General features: G+C 39.7%; 1 protein-coding gene across 5 annotated transcripts in view; it reads left to right on the top strand.

Annotated features, from left to right (window-relative positions):
- The window catches only part of erg (ETS transcription factor ERG), a 116,697-nt gene that overhangs the window by 84,505 nt on the left and 14,769 nt on the right, over positions 1-17,423 (top strand). The gene's annotated exons all lie outside the window — the stretch shown is intronic.

Below are 17,423 nucleotides of genomic sequence, written 5' to 3'. Positions count from 1 at the left end.
CTAGGAATACACGTTTTGTGCATTTGTACATAATTGTCTATAACTGTCTACAAGTGTTCTAGAGATACCATCTCTTGTTTGTATCTCAACATGTCAGAATCCACATTAAAATAAAGCTACTTTCGTCAGTTTTCTGTGTTGAGGTTGCGTGTAGAGTGGGAGGTCTTTGGCAATCCAGCACCATTGCCTCAGACCAACGTGGTGAACCACAGTAATGCTCTCCTCCCTCTGTGTGTTTTTATACCGTCCTCTAGGGGGCATGGTGGGTAACTGCAAGGCAGGCAACAAGTTGGGGAGCCAGCTAAATCCCTCAGAGCGTCATGGATGTCCATATGGACGTCCTTGCTAGGGGGAGTTTGGCTGCCTGATCTTTGCATGGATGGACGGACGGCGATGCTGTTCAGGGTGCCTTCCCTGATTAGCAGGGACGTCCGTCGCTAGGGGGACCATAGATCATGGACGGCGATGCTGTTCAGAGTGCCATCCCTGATTAGCAGGGACGTCCGTCGCTAGGGGGACCATAGATCATGGACGGCGATGCTGTTCAGAGTGCATAGAGCATGGACGGCGATGGACGGCGATTCTGTTCAGAGTGCCGTCCCTGATTAGCATGGACGGCGCTAGCACTTGAATGGTTGAAAAGGATGGCCATGTCTAGCAGGCTGTTGAGCTAAATCAGAACTGTCAAAGGCTACCATAGCATGTAGCTAGCTTCAGCAACTTTGGATGACTCAATAACTTTCGTCACGTTATTTTGTATGAATTGCATTTAAATGTAGGCTATATATTTACGCCTTTATTTATTTTATTTTTTACAAAGTAGGCCAGTCAACAATAAAATCTCATCACAATACAGATTTGAAAAACAACCATAATATATTTACGGTTATCCTAGATATAGGCTACATATATTTTCATTATTTAGTGAATTGTTCAAAAAACTTGTTTAAAGATGTACATTGCCTTTTCGGTCTTTTAAGCCATCAGTTTAAAGTGTTTAATGGGTGGATTTGGAGCCGTCAATCAGCCACTCCAATTTTGCGCACAAACCACTTCGTAGCGGAGACAAATGCAAAACACAAGACGAAGCGATGCCAAGTGACAGTGGCAGTTTTATTTACGTACGTAAGGGGAGGCCCTCAACATCCCTGCTGTTGGCCGTCTGTCCAATGCGAAAAAGGGCCTATAAAGTTTTGTTTCTGCTATTGTAGAGTTGAAATATACAGTGTTCGTTTGTTAGTTATAATCAGTGTTGTGCCTGAACGCGTTCATTGAACGAAAGTTCATGAACTCGTTCATAATTTTGGTGAACGCGAACTGAACGTACTGTATTATTGCCTTATGTACGATACTGTGAATGCGTTCATTCTGGTGTCTGTGAATGGCACGTTCACTCTTTTTAATTTCATTCAATAAGGTGCCAGATTTCTAGAGACTTCCAGGCAAAAAACACGCCGTTAACTGTCCTGTATCCAGGGTTGCCCAACCAGTCAATCGCTGCGTGTGCTTTCTTCTACTGTCAATGCCTGGCAAGTGTGAGAGCGCCGAAGTTGCGTAGAGGCCGAGAGGGGTATTGCAGACAGAACAAATGAGGGAAGGCTGTCCCTTCAATGCGAATGTTGGATAAGGATTAAAAATGGGATATGAAGATGAAATTTGACACATAGTTTCAGCATTAAACTAATAAAATAATTGCTGTCTCTGATTCTATATGGGCTGTGGAAATAATTCAAAATTATATGCATAAATGTAAATGTAAATTATAGCTCGCAACATATTGGAGCTGTGAACTTAGTTTCAAAATGTTGAATTATGAACTATGAACTGAAGCAGTTCATTTTGAAATTTGTGAACTATGAACTGAACTAGTTCATGTAAAAAGTGAACTTTCCCAACACCATATTTTTGTTTGTAAACATTCAGGATGGTGCACAATGTGGTGGCATTAAACTGGGAAAGGATAGCATTTATAACGGCAAAAGGACCACACGGATCATACAAATAGTTAGATTTAAAAAGACCAAAAAAGTCGAGGAGGACAGCCTTTAAGAGAGCAAGCGATTCCCCATTGATCTGTAGCATCAGAATTTTGATATGGGTCACGAAAATCTTGAAAAGTGAGTGAGAATGTCGCCCGGTACAGACAGCATACTGTAGTCGAGCGGCAACCATGTCTTCACGTCATGTCACAGAGTTCATAATTTTACAGTTTTACAGTCAATTAAAAAAAGGTTGAGCAGGGCAGCTTCAAAAGATATGGGAATTCTGCTTTTAGCCAGCTGGTCCTATTATTTTACTGATTTGTTTAAACTGGAAATCTGAGTGAGAATGCGTCCCCGTTACACTGTTTTTACTTTAGCCTCAGTCAGACTCGTCGCTCACTGGCAGTGTGCACAATGTTGTATTTCACTCCATTCTACACCAGAAACGTCAGGGAGGACTGAGTTTTGTAGCTACGAGCCTGCTGAAGATAGCCAGCGTATTGGATTATTTTTACTGAGCCTGTTTCATTCGTCATTTGCCTGAGAAAGCGACCTCCGTTAGCCAGGCTAGTTTTGCCCGATCACTTGGTCAGGCTATTTAAAGGTATCGGGGTCAAAATACTTCAAAACCTAAAATAAGTTAAACCAAAATGTACTTGTCCAAAGGACAACTGCCTCAAAAAGTTAATGTCAAGCCCTGTAATGGACAGAAATATATGATGACCTGATCGACATTCCATGTGTATTATACCCGGGAGAAGTTCGTCTATTGCAACCGACATGCGCAGTTCAGCCGCTTGACAGTCGTGTGACGTATGGTGAAAATTGGTCCATTATCAGAGCCTGTTAAAGGAAAGCCTTGCCACTCCCTATTAAGCCCCATTGTACCGAATTTTGTTGCAGTTCCACTGGGAGTGATCGCGGTCGAGTGCAAAATGAATGGGAGTCTATGGAGCTAAACGGCTAAATTTGTCTCTTTCGCCTGATTGTCGTTGAGAAATATCAGTTTTGATTGTAGTTTTTGCATGTTCAACATGGATTACAGGTCAAAAGTTGAATGAACGAGTACTTATGTCCTTTCGATTTCTTACAGGGTAAGTCATTGTTGCCCATAACACAACAGCATTCTGCTAACGAATGCTGATTGGTTAGTGAAGGACTGACTACGACCAGAGATCCCGCTTGATGGCATCCGAAGCAGAACCAGAATGTCAGAGCATTAGCAACATTAGCAACAACATTAGCAAGCCAAAACTCTTTCTAGCATGTGTATGGACAGGGAGAGCCTAACCTGTCAGCTGTGTTGTCGATGCCTCGAGAGAAAAGTGGAAGTAACCAGAGCTTGCCGTCAAGCAGTAGCTCTGGTCGTACGATGTGTATGACGTCAATGACATTTTCAAAGGCTTTTTAGAACAGAAAGGCGACTTAAAAAAAATCTAACAACCAGCGGTGTGTATTTTTTTGCCACCCCTTTCGAATTCAGAATTCAAATTGCTAGACAGAAAATTATATCCTGAGAGAAGTGGATTTTGATAGTACGGTGGCCCTGAAGTGCAACACACAACGGCAAATAGCAAAACACAACAGCAAATAGCAAAACACAACGGCAAATAGCAAAACACAGGGAAATAGCAAAACACAACGGCGAATAGGAAAACACAACGGCGAATAGGAAAACGCAACGGCAAATAGGAAAACGCAACGGCAAATAAGAAAACACAACGACAAATAGGAAAACACAACAACATTAACTTCTGACGGAAAAGGTAGGGCCTATCTAGCAGAAGATGGACCCTCCTGATTGGACAGACGGACTGTCTGTCTTTTGACAGGAAGGAGAACGCCTATTTTGAAAACATGAATCCCTCGAAAATACTTTCTCTATTTGCAAGAATGATTTTGATGCAAGGCTACATACGAAGTGATAGTTGATATGTTGTCAACTAATCACAACATCAGGATGAGTATAAGAACTTGAAGTCACGTTTGTAAATAAGTTATAGTTATCGGTGTTCGTTGGCATACAAAGTTAGTCTTCTCTTATTAGCGTAGTTAGTGATTAGAGCTAGCAACAATTAATTGCAGATCAAGGGTTCCTATCGTCCAGCTAGCTCTCAACGCTCGGCAGAAAATTCAGGCTCACACACTAAAAACAATGACCCCCTCACTGGACATATTGTATAATGAAAAAAATGTATAAATGCAATTGGTTGCCTTGTACATTCTGTTCTATCTACCAAACTCCTTGTTTTAAATTGAGCAGTTGCTGGTGTGATTGCTATCTAGATTAGATTAAACTTGCATCAAGTAGGATACTACAAATATAAATGTTCAAGTTCAAGTCTTTTATTGTGAGGTGCACAGACCAACACAGGGTCCGACTGGGCACGGAAAGTCTTAGGACAAGAAGCAAAGCAACCTGGCATAACATAAGCAGTGATGGGCAGTAGCTTCGCTACTTGTAGCGACATACTAGCTTAACTACATTTGTCAGTAGCTTGGCTGGAACGTCGCTATTTATAAAAACTAAGTAACTTTTCAGTAGCTAAGCTCTTTTATTGATCAAGTAGCGCAGTAGCGTCCTTGAAAGCTAATTTCTCAACAACAAAAAAAGCAAAGCACGGAAAAAGCATCTCACATATCCGTTCTGCAGTTCACGTTACAACCGATCTCACTAGAACTGAGTACAGCGAGGGCTATGATCGTCTCATCTCCACTCACACAGTGAGTGGAGTCTGACTAGATAACAGCAATTGTCATTAGCATTTTGGATTAGGCTATTGTTCCATAAATATATCTTAACATATTTTAGCCTTTATCTGGCTGACAATTGTGTTGATCCCTAAAATGGTATTGACTTGGCATGCAGTTTGTTTAACTGAAAGTAGCTACTAATGTATCAAGCTACTTTTGACAGATTTTTGTAACTTGCTAAATTTTTATGACAGCTTCTCTGTAGTAAAGCAAAAGTGTTTTCCTATTTGCTGTTGTTTTTCTATTTGCCGTTGTGTTTTGCTATTTGCCGTTGTGTGTTGCACTTCAGGGCCACCGTACCATAGACCTCCATTCATTCTGCACTCGACCGTTAGTGCCCTCATACGGAACTTGAGTGGAACAGCAACCAGTTCAGAACCCGGAAGTTTCTCGAGAGTGGCAGTTCTCCCCATAGATATATATATACACACTAGATGTCTCATCCGCGTTGCTGGACAACGGAGTTGAATGTCCGCACTTTCTAGAGTCAACTCGCTCACCCATAACATTGTGTTGATGCTACATGTACTTTTTAAATGACCATAACCTGCTCAATTTTCAACCGATTTTTTTACGGTTTGGTTTGTTATCAACGTCAGAGATGTCGTTATGCCACTGCATACTTCTATTATATATTAAAAAAAGAATATTTATAAGTATGCCGTGGCATAACGACATCTCTGACGTTGATAACAAACCAAACTGTTTAAAAAACGGTTGAAAATTGAGCAAGTTATGGTCATTTAAAAAGAACATGTATCATCAACACAATGTTATGGGGGAGCGAGTTGTCTGTAGCAAGATGGCCGCCATGTGCGGACGTTCTAGAGACATCTAGCTTTTATATATACGGCGCCGCCGTAAGACATCTAGCTTTTATATATATCTATGGTTCTCCCTATATTAGACATTCTCTGCTTTTATGTTGTTGCTATGGCCGGTGGCATGTTGATGACGTGTGGAGAGAGTGATGGAGTGGAGAAGTGTGGAGAAAGAAAATAAATGGAGATGGTTATGAGCTCCAAGAGTTATCAGTTCTATGAGTTTTTGTCTAATGCTACGAGATATTCAGGCCTTACACTTCGGATGCTACACTATCATTATTGAAAAACAATGTCAATTTATGATGCTTTAATAACTGTAGACCTTCTGGCTCAATGCTAACTTTACCGTGTAAGATAACATGTCGCCGGATCCATAGTCAAAAATTACTTTTGCTGGTGCTACAAGACTAAATGCATATTTTCAAAACTTGACTTGTCGCATAGCATAGTATTGCAACGTTTAGATTTGTCTCTGCTCTAGTGGTTTGTGCGCAAAATTGGAGCGACTGACTGGCGGCTCCAAATCCACCCACAAACACACAAACCTATATGTAGCCTATATCTAGGAAAACCCTAACCATAATATATTGTTTTTCAAGTCTATATTGTCATGAGATTTTATTGTTGATTGGCCTACTTTTGTAGCCTTTGTAAAACAAATAAATAAAGGCGTAAATATGTAGCCTACACTTAAAAACAATTCATACAAAATAACGTGACAAAAGTTATTGAGTCATCCAAAGTTGCTGTAGCTAGCTACATGCTATGGTAGCCTTCGACAGTTCTGGTTTAGCTCAACAGCCTGCCAAACATGGCCGCCCTTCTCAACCATTCACGTGACGGCCCTCTGAACAGCATTGCCGTCCATGATCTATGCACCCCCTAGCAACGGACGTCCCTGCTAATCAGGGACGGCACTCTGATCAGGCAGCCAAACTCCCCCTGGACGTCCATGACGCTATGAGGGATTTAACCCCTACTGACAGGTTGCAAGTCATCATGAATGAACATTAAGGGCCCTATTTTAACAATCTGAGTAGTATCAAAGTATTAAAACGCGAAGCGCAAGTAACTTTGAGGGCGGGACACCGGCGCTGTTGCTATTATACCGGCGGGATAAATGACTTTGCGCCTGGTGCAAATCTAAAATGGGTTGGTCTCACACATTGTCTTCAGTTGAATACCGGTGTAAAGGGATTTCCAAATCATTTAATTCCAAATGCATTTTGAGTTTAGTGTACACAACAACCCAACTATTTAGCTAGCTAACTTTAAACCACTACGACCTCGATACACAACAAACTATGTCAAACTGATCACTTTAGAGTCTGGAGCTATTTTGGCCGTTTTTGAGTACCTTTGATTTGGCCTTGATATACTACATAAAGCAATTTTTATCATACCAATGTTTGGTATCTTTTTTTTCATGACCTGTTAATTAAGTTTTTCACTTTGGCATACTTTATCAACATACTGGACCCAAACACACAAAAAACACAAGCCCCGTATGGGAAATTTATGTTTTCTTTTACCATAAAACACACACACATGCTCAACCAAGCATTTCAAAAGTTTGAAATTCAAGCACAAGTTGCATATGTGAACATATAAAGGTAAAGTTGAGATATATTCAAGCTATATATAACTATTTACAAAGAAAGCAGGTGCCTGTACTACGAATCAAGATTTGGCGTTAGCGAGGTAACTTCAGGTTCAACCCAGGGTTTTCTGTACTACAACGGTGGATCACTTGTTACCGGGGTAGATTGCCATGGTAACACATGCTAAACGGCTAACCTACGGTGGCCCTGAAGTGCAACACACAACGGCAAATAGCAAAACACAACGGCAAATAGCAAGACACAACGGAAAATAGCAAAACACAACGGCAAATAGTAAAACACAACGGCGAATAGAAAAACACAACAGCAAATAGGAAAACACAACGGCGAATAGGAAAACACTAAGGCAAATAGGAAAACACAACGGCGAATAGGAAAACGCAACGGCAAATAGGAAAACGCAACGGCAAATAGGAAACGCAACGGCAAATAGGAAAACGCAACGGCAAATAGAAATACACAACGGCAAATAGGAAAACACAACGACATTAACTTCTGACGGAAAAGGTAGGGCCTATCTAGCAGACCTTCCTGAGACAGACTGTCTGTCTTTTAACAGGAAGGAGCGGTGAAAAACACGTTTGAATGGTTTTCGACGGGACAGACAGCAGCACTATCTCCATTTACTGACATTTTCTGTATACTAACACATAATATCAACTGGTTACTGGTGTGTTGCATCATGTATATGTCTCATACTTTATTAACAGTCATGTATTACATGATTAATCTAATAGGCAGCCATATTGTGAAGCAGAGCTAGAAATGGCTATGCTAGCTGCGTACTGTAGCCTTTTGATTGAGGACTATTGTTCTACTGAACATTTAACTTTCGACTGTTGAAGTGAATGGGACATGTTAAACACGTTTTTTTATTCATCAGCCCACTTACAATTTACAACGTTAACAACGTGTTACGTTCTGTGTACTTATATGCAGTGATGGGCAAGCTACTTGATGTGTTGCTCTTGTAGGTTAGTTATAACGAAGTTAAGTCTTATACTCGCTGTGAAATATTTTACTGTTGATTATTCTTCTACAGGTACAGTCCTGCACTTTTTGTGGTTCATGTTGTTTTAATTTGTAACTTGTATGCTCTTATGGGTCTTCCCTTTTGGCACTTGTCACAATGTATGCTTCATGTTTTGGCTGCTTGCAATGTTTGGGACTACCTCGTTGTTATGATCAGTGACCTATGCTCTTTTGTAAAGCTCTCTCTTGGAAGTCGCTTTGGATAAAGGGCAATTCCAGCGTTATGGATGTGACATTTGTACTCAAAATTACGAGAAAATTGTCTCAGTAAAACAAAGCTTCTTACAATATTTAAATTAGTCATGCATATTCTGAAAGTACTCAATGGGTAGAATAGAGGAGGAAAACTATTTTTTGCAAAAAATATTTTTCTGACAAAATTATTACAAAAACACCTGCGTTACGGATGTGATGAGAAATGGCAGTCATTTTCTGGAGACTGTACTTTTTTCTGTAACTCTGTGAACCCTTAAGTCTAATGTAGAAAGTTTGATATTGACATGATCATGGAGTTTTAGGTGAACATAAAAATATATTTTTTTAAAACATGCAGTCTTTTATGCAGAATTTTATGAGGAAAAACCTGCGTTATGGATGTGACGTGTCTGAAATACACGCAGAATCTGTTGGGAAATCAAGAATCAAACTTTCACAGCGCTTTTCTCAACATCAAAAATAACTTGTGAATTAGTTTTAACATTAAGAAAACCATCTGAAATGTCACTGGAGATTTTCAAGATGGCCACCAAAATAGCATTGATAATGGCATTTTGGGCCCTATTTTAACAATCGTAAGTATCAAAAAGTGAAACGCAAGTGACTTTGTGGGCGGGACTCTGGCGCTGTTGCTATTATACCGGCGGGATAAAGGACTCTGCACCTGGCGCAAATCTAAAATGGGTTGGTCTGAAGTAGCTACATTACTCATAGGTGTGGTTTAGGCGTAACGTGCAATAAACCAATCAGAGCAACATCTCATATTCCCTTTAAGAGCAGGCGCGCTTGTTTTCTTGAGTTGTGCTTTTAACTCAAGCTGAGCATACACAATGCTCTATCATTCCCTTGTCAATCAGGAAAATGCTAAATGGTAACATTTTATTGAAAACTGGAGTCAATTTACCACGTTCTTGAAATGGTACAAAACGGCCATTTGACAAATGTTTTTTTTGCATGAGTGCACAACTTGCATATTATGTAAAAGAGTGCAATTGTCTATACATTTAGTTCAGAGTGGTTACATGCAACAAAATATAGACCTAAGTGAACATTTTAACAATAGTTATATTTGTGTGGGCACAACTTTTTTTTTCTATGGTAAGGGTGACCTTTGCATGGAATTGCCCTAAAAGCGTCTGCTAAATGCATAATTGTAAATGTGTAGTGAGCTTCACTACACAGAAGCTGTCATAAAAATTTAGCAAGCTAAGTTACATAAATCTGTCAAAAGTAGCTTGATACATTAGTAGCTAGCCTACACTCAGTTAAACAAACTTCATGCCAAGTCAATACCATTTTAGTGATCAACACAATTGTCAGCCAGATAAAGGCTAAAATATGTTAAGATATATTTATGGAACAATAGCCTATTCCAAAATGCTAATGACAATTGCTGTTATCCAGTCAGACTGGCCGCGCAGGCACTGTGTGAGTGGATATGAGACGATCATAGCCCTCGCTGTTAGTGATGGGAAGTTCGGTTCATTTTACTGATTCGGTTCTTTGAATCTCGTTCAGTAAAATTAACGAATCTTTTTTTGAGTCATTCGTTCATTTCAACGGGGGGGGGGGGGGTTGGGGGCCATACGTCCACTGCAAACACGTATGATATTCTCATGTAGGTTAGTGCATGACATGTGCACCAGCAGATACTATTTCAAAATAAATTCCTGCATTAAAATAATGTATGTTTGTATGATTTGGTCATGTATTATCACATTAGCATTTAATTATCACGTCAAACAATTACACTGCACTAAACTGTAAGTGTAAATGTAAAGTGAAAATAACAAAACCACTGACTTGAGCGAATATCATTCATTCACGTCTTACTAAAACAGCGGCCACGCGAAAGGGAATAAGGAAAGTTTCCTCTACTAAAAAATACAATGCGGGTCACGTGAAAACTGATCCAAAGACTCGTAGAAAGACCGAGTCGGGAAAGGAACGAATCGTTCGTTTCCTCTAACTACAGAGCCTATGCAGGTCACGTGAAAAATAATCCAAAGACTCGTAGAATCGGGAAATGAACGAATCACTCGTTGAGAGGACTCAGCATTTACAGGAAACTAGTAATGAAAACATTATTTGACCTACTATTGGTTTCATGTTGATATGTTATCCCTATTAACTGGGGTGTCTCCCTTTAACCCTTTTGTCCTTGGGTTGCTTTGACACATTTCCTAATCCTTTCCATATCAGAAATTGGAGTTTCTTTCAACCAAAACCTTTCAAACCAAAAATAACAATGGGTATCTGTACAAAGCTCTTCACAAGTGATACATAAATGATAATTTCACTAGTTTCATTCACTTTTATAGCATTTTTCAAAATAATAAATAGGACATTGACAGACTGAAGTGGTGAAAACCCCCACAAAAGATTCAAAAGGCACAACAAAAAAGCCACAAAAAGGTATAAAAAGATCAAAACGTAGCCAAAAGTTTAACAAATACATCTTCATGTGTTCTCCCTCCCCTAGGAACACAGAAAAATATGTCAGTGTAACTAAGTTTAGTGTCATTCATTCAGTCATGTACTATCTATTTTTCTGTCTCCAGCCTTGTTTTTTTTTTATTAAAAGCCTCTTATGATCGAGCTCCAGGGTTCTTTTATACAGGGCCCTCACATTGTCTGCTCCAACCTGAAACAAATGAAGAACATTGTCCCTTTGCAAGGCACACTTGGAGAAAGTTGAAGGTGTCCATTTGACTACTGTGGTTCATTGCTTATACCTTGTGTCTTTGTCTTGGCCTTGAAGTGGAGGCCCTAGGCTCAGGGGGAGGAAGAAGTTCCTCTTCCTGCTAAGTTTAACACCATAGCAATTTAATCAATTGAGTCATATTTGAAATGAGCACTTTAAGGACTTGTGTCTTATCTTGAGACCACCACCATTAGTACGTCATTACAGACACTTCAATCACAGCCACACGTTCACACACTCTCACCATCTGTGTTGCAAGTGGTAGATAAAACCCAAAATGAGCAGGCAGACATAGTTTCCTGATCATCTAGGACAGAGGTGGGGAATGTCCGGAAATCATTTGGTCCGGCCCGCCATGGCACTGCAGGAATTGAAAATTGTAGGATACAATTCGAAACACTGAAGGCCATGGTTGCACTTGATGTGGGCTAATAATGTTTTTGTCTTCACATCTTGAACAAAATCTATAAATTACTTAAAAATAACTTTGCCACACGCATTTATTAACTGATAGGCTAAATGCTGAGCTTTAAGATAAAATGGAAAGATAACCATGACTAAAATGGGGATTCACTGAAATGACTAGTATTGCACAGATCCAGCACTGACTTTTAGATCAAAAGGTGACCCAAACTGCACACTTTGCTTGGCAGAACAGTCATTTAAAATTGCTCAGCATGACTATCATTATTATATTACGCATATTTCCAATTAACATAGTCTGCCTCCACAGATCCAGAGGGGGCTTGGACAGTGACAGACTGTGGCTGTGCCAAGTGTTGTCACAGCCTCACTTTGGGAAAGCATGCTCTACTGGGAACATTAGGGGACACTGTTGGGCACAGCATCTAATTGTCTTCATTGGAAAGGGCAACATTTTGGACCCTGTATAAAGGGGCACTTCATAACAGCACCCTTTTCCATTGGAAGTAAAGGCATGGGAACTGTCCAATTTAGGCCATTGTAAGGGCACCTTATAGGGTACTGCATCACATTTTCTATACTATAAAGGAACTCATTAATAAACACCCTCTAAACTCATCTAAATGGGCTTTTTTGACATAGTTTAAAATAAAAAGCCTACTATTAATTAATACATCATCCAGTAGCCCAACTTTTTAACATGGTTTTTGTGTCGGGGAAATGGAGGGCAGATTTAGGTTTGTTTTGCAATTGTAGGCCACTGTTAACAATTATATTGCTATGATAATTATACTCGGATAATTTAGATTGAGAGATAGGCCTATGCCTGATGCCTAAACATTTGAAATCACAAACTAACATCCATACATTAACGGCTATGGTGTGTAGCCTATCAAAGCATTGTTCATCATTGTTTAATGCATTAGGCTAAATGTTGTAGGCTAATTAAGTTGATTTCTATCCTTGTTGAACATATTGAACAGATGAGAATAAGAAAATGAGAATATAGGTGTTAAAACATGGTTTTCCCGTTGGATCAGTGTTACAGGAACGTTTGGTTAAGCACCAAGTCACGCTAAGCCCGACAGTTAGTCTTACCCTGACCAGACTAGTTTTGCAGCCAAAGTTGCCATAGTAACCGAGTTCGAACTACGTTGAGCTAGCTTTATGGAACCGAATGAACTAGAAATTAGTCAGACTAACTGACATTAGTCTGGCTTATTTGGTAAACTCGCTTAATGGAACAGGCCTCAGGGGGGTGTTCCATCAACGTCAATTAAGGAAAAGCGAGACTTATTTCGCCAAGTCTCACTTACTTTAGCGAGAGTCCCGTTCCATTAAGGTGGATTATTCTAGTTCCAAGGTTCGGAACTAGCCTGATCTGCGTCAGGCTAAAAGTCAAGCTAACTAAAATGTGTTGCAAATAATTTCAAACAGGCGGAAACAGAATCTCAAAAGATAGTTCCGTCGAGTAAATTCCTGCGGGCAAAGCACTTTAGTCTGTGTTCGGAAACGTAAATTCTGACTTTTTGAAGTGCATACATGAATGATTAACGTGTTTAGGCCTACTTCATCTCCCAAAAATATATTAATTTAAATACACAAATTAAGAAATAATGTAACTTTATCTGTTTTCAAAAGCCATTGGTTAATTGACATAAAATAAGGCCTTAGAAACTAAGCAGAGCGTCAAGACAAGTTACAATCAATTATGGCGTATCCGTTATTTGACAACCCTGTGGTGGATGAAGGTGCTCAGATTATACAAAGAGCGTTTATCCCACCAGCCCCAAGAGTCTTCAGACCAGAAATAATGCTTCCCTGACCAGTATCTGTGGAAGAAGTATAGGTTCAGCAGGCCCAGTATAGTTTATCTAAATAGATTTAATTGTAATTCTTAAAAAAAAGAATACATATATATATATATATATATATATGTATAAAATGACACTTTAGCAACTCTTAAGGATGGCAATGAACACATAAGAGCAGCCTACCATTTACATTTATTCATTTAGCAGACGCTTTTATCCAAAGCGACTTCCAAGAGAGAGCTTCACAAAGTGCATAGGTCACTGATAATAACAACAAGATAGCCCCACAGCATTGCGGGTAATCAAAAACAAGAAGTACATATTGTGAACAACCAAAAAATAGTGCTAAAGGGAAGAAACCATAAGAGCATGTAGTTAAACAAGTTAAAATTACACAACATTAATCTCTAAGTGCAGGTGTACCTGTAGGAAAGCAATAAAAATAGGATTAACTAAAAAAAAAGAATACCGTCCTTCATAGAAAGTAATAGAGAGGAAAGTAGACTATAAAGGAGGGTGGTAGACTGCAGTTTATGTAGGTATGCCTAGACCATGTAGTCTGCTGGAATCACACACAAGGAAGCAAATTACCCACTGTAGCCAAGCCTTGACACTGTTCAGTCTGTCTGCATCTGTCTATGTCTTTGCATGTGGGACGTTCTTGAACTATGCCAGGAAATATGAAGGGTATACTTTGCTCCAAGCAGTACCCGAATATTATCATCAGTTTTTCAGGTAATCTTGAAACACAAAGAATCAAGGAGACTTTTTATTCAATTGTATAAAGTATTTTCATTGTTTAAAGTAGCCTATATGTTGACAAGCCTCTATATTACCTCTCCTCTGGCTTCCCCAATATTATAGGTGCAATATACTGTCCCCATGGGTGTATCCAGGCCCAGTGGAAGACTCAGGGGGTGACTACCTGGTGCCCCCATGGTTGAAAGTGTTTCTAAAATGCCTTTGAGTGGCCAAAATTTGACCAAGTGCCCTACTGTCTGCCATTCACATTGTGAAATATGCTTGAGTGCCCAGGATGACCCACGCAATAAATGACAGTGTGCCCTCTATAAGTGTAAAAACATGTCTTAATGAGTTCCTTTTTAGTATAGAAAATGTGATTCAGTACCCTATAAGGTGCCCTTAGAATGGTCTAAATTGGACTGTTCCCATGCCCTTACTTCCAATGGAAAAGGGTGCTGTTATGAAGTGCCCTTTATGCTGCCCCTACATTACAGTGTCCCAAATGTTGCCCTTTCCAAAGAAGACAATTAGATGCTGTGCCCAACAGTCTCCCCTAATGTTCCCAGTAGGGCATGCTTTCCCAAAGTGAGTCTGTCACTGTCCAAGCCCCCTCTGGATGTGTGGAGGCAGACTATGTTAATTGGAAATACTCATGATATAATAATGATAGTCATGCTGAGCAATTTTAAATGACTGTTCTTCCAAACAAAGTGTGCAGTTTGGGTCACCTTCTGATCTAAAAAGTCAGTGCTGGATCTGTGCAATACTAGTCATTTCAGTGAATCCCTATTTTAGTCATGGTTATCTTTCCCTTTTATCTTAAATCTCAGCATTTAGCCTATCAGTTAATAAATGCGTGTGGCAAAGTTATTTTGAAGTAATTTAAAACATTATTAGCCCACATCAAGTGCAATTAACCATGGCTTCTTTCAGTGTTTTGAATTTTATCCTACAATTTTCAATTGCTGCCACGGTCTCTTTTGGGCTAATATTATTCTCAATCTCCTGTTGAGAATATCTGCCATAGGCTTGCCTACTGTCAGAACGGTTTCAGACAGCTCATCAAATTACGCTAATTATAAGTAGGCCTGAATGCATAAATATATATATGTTAAGTCGATTTGGTAGGTCTACAATTTACGCATGTTAACGGTCGTAATGGTTTGACAAGTTGTCTCCCTTGCCATGTTAATTGTGGCAACATTGCCCTTTTTGGGTATAACTCCCAAAAAACTCTTAAAATCAATTTACGCTGCTGAAACAACACCCCTCTGCTGCTTTACGCTTTACTTTTTGCGACATAACTCCTCTTTTCGACGATCGCCTGATCTGGGCTGTCTAAGCTTATTGAGGTCTAGCTTGAATTAGCGTTGCCTGTTAGTGGAACGGAACGTTAGTGGAACGGCTTGAGGCTTAAGTCTAAGTTGACGTTTACCCAAGTGAGACTTATTTGTGTAAGCGCGAATTGCGTTAGCGACGTTGATGGAACACCCCCCTGGTCAAACTACAAACATCATAACACACTCAAGGCTATCAAGCCTTATGGTTCAATATCATTTGTTTCCAAAATGTGGGGAGGAAGAATATCAGACAAGGAGATCAGTGCACCGTCTGACTTGTACACTAACATCAATTCAGGAGATAAGGTTATGGCAGACAGGGGTTTTTTGATTGTTGAAGAACTGGCTAAATGTGGTGCCACACTGGTCATGCCTTCATTCCTTAAGGCAGGGGTGTCAAACTCATTTTCACCGAGGGCCACATCAGCATTATGGTTGCCGTCAAAGGGCCAGTTGTAACTACGATGTAATGTCAGTAACGATGTAAAAACATGGTGTTTTTGTTGTAGCTTTTGTGAACATAGGGCCTATTATGCTGCAATTGAAGCCCAGCTAACAAAATGACATCCCCAGGACGTACCCTGAACGTCCCCGAATGTTATCAGGACGTCGCAAAGGAACGTCCCCAGGACTTTTATTTCTAGGGTCCCCTGAAAGTCCAGGGGACGTCGCAGACAAACGTCCCCGTGACGTCCATGTAACGTCCTCATAACATTTAGGGGACGTTCAGGGGACGTTTGTCTGCGACGTCATGGGGACGTTCCCTTGCGACGTCCTGATAACTTTCGCATACCAAATGCAGAATCAATTTCTCAACCTTAATTTATAGTCACATTTATACATTTAATGGATATTTGTTGTATAAAAAGTATAAAATGCATATTAGCCTATAGTACAAAACTAAACTGAATGTGTTCACTTAAACTCAGCAAGGTAATTTGACATCTTTATTTTTTTAAATCAACTTTAAGTATAACAGGCTGCTGCTAAGTATTGTGTATTGTAACTTATTATGTGTATGCTTGTAGAAGAAAAAACACGATTTATAGTATAAACAAACACTTTATTTAAATACATTTAAAAAGCCTGAATTAATTTTCTTATATTTTAATTGTGTCAACCCCTCCTCATTCCCTCCCTACTCCTCCTAATCGTCCTCCACCAGTTCGTCCGGAATCAACACCTTCGACATGAATTAGCTACAGTTAGACAGCAGATCAAATGCAAAGAACATTAAGTGGAAGTGTATCTTATCCATATGCTCCTGGAGTTATTTTTAGGACCGTAACAAGTGAAACGGAAAGCATCCCTGTGTCGTAAATAATTATTCCAGTTCCCGTGTATAGTGAAAATTAATCAGAGTGTCGAAGTGAGGAAAATCCTAAGTCCGTACAAGTCAAAAATAAACTAAGTCCAAAGGTTGAAAATTATTCCAAGTGTAGACAAGTGAAAAATAAACTAAGTCCAAACGATGAAAATTATTCTAAGTGTTGACCCGTCAAAAATCAGGCTAAGTCCCAACGTTGAAAATTATTCTAAGTCCAAACCAGTCAAAAATCAGGCTAAGTCCCAACAGATGCACTGAAACTCAGAGTATTGATGCAAAGGTTTATTCCAACACAGGGTAAAAAAAGGTATCCAAGTGAGTAAGCTCCCAAGAGCAGACTGGCAAGTTCTCTCCAAACGTCCTCTTATATACTGTATTTTCTGCCTATTATTTGTGTCATTTTTTGCTATTGGTACAACACTGTTGGTCACAGATACATTATGCATCCTCACAATATTGGTACCTTTCTGTTGATGACCATTTCTACGCTTCGTCACCCAATTGGCCCCTATACTAGAGTTTCTGATTACAGAAGTTGTGTCACGTTGGCATCTCTGTCCTTACATAAATCTGACCATGTCCAGGCTCGTGTTGGGTGCACACATATCTTAGACTTTCTTCTAGTTGGTATGGGATGCTTG

This window comes from Hypomesus transpacificus, unplaced genomic scaffold, assembly GCF_021917145.1.
Source record: "Hypomesus transpacificus isolate Combined female unplaced genomic scaffold, fHypTra1 scaffold_48, whole genome shotgun sequence".
NCBI lineage: Eukaryota > Metazoa > Chordata > Actinopteri > Osmeriformes > Osmeridae > Hypomesus > Hypomesus transpacificus.
The sequence above is the reverse complement of the archived record's forward strand: the minus strand, read 5'-3'. Positions and strand labels throughout refer to the sequence as shown.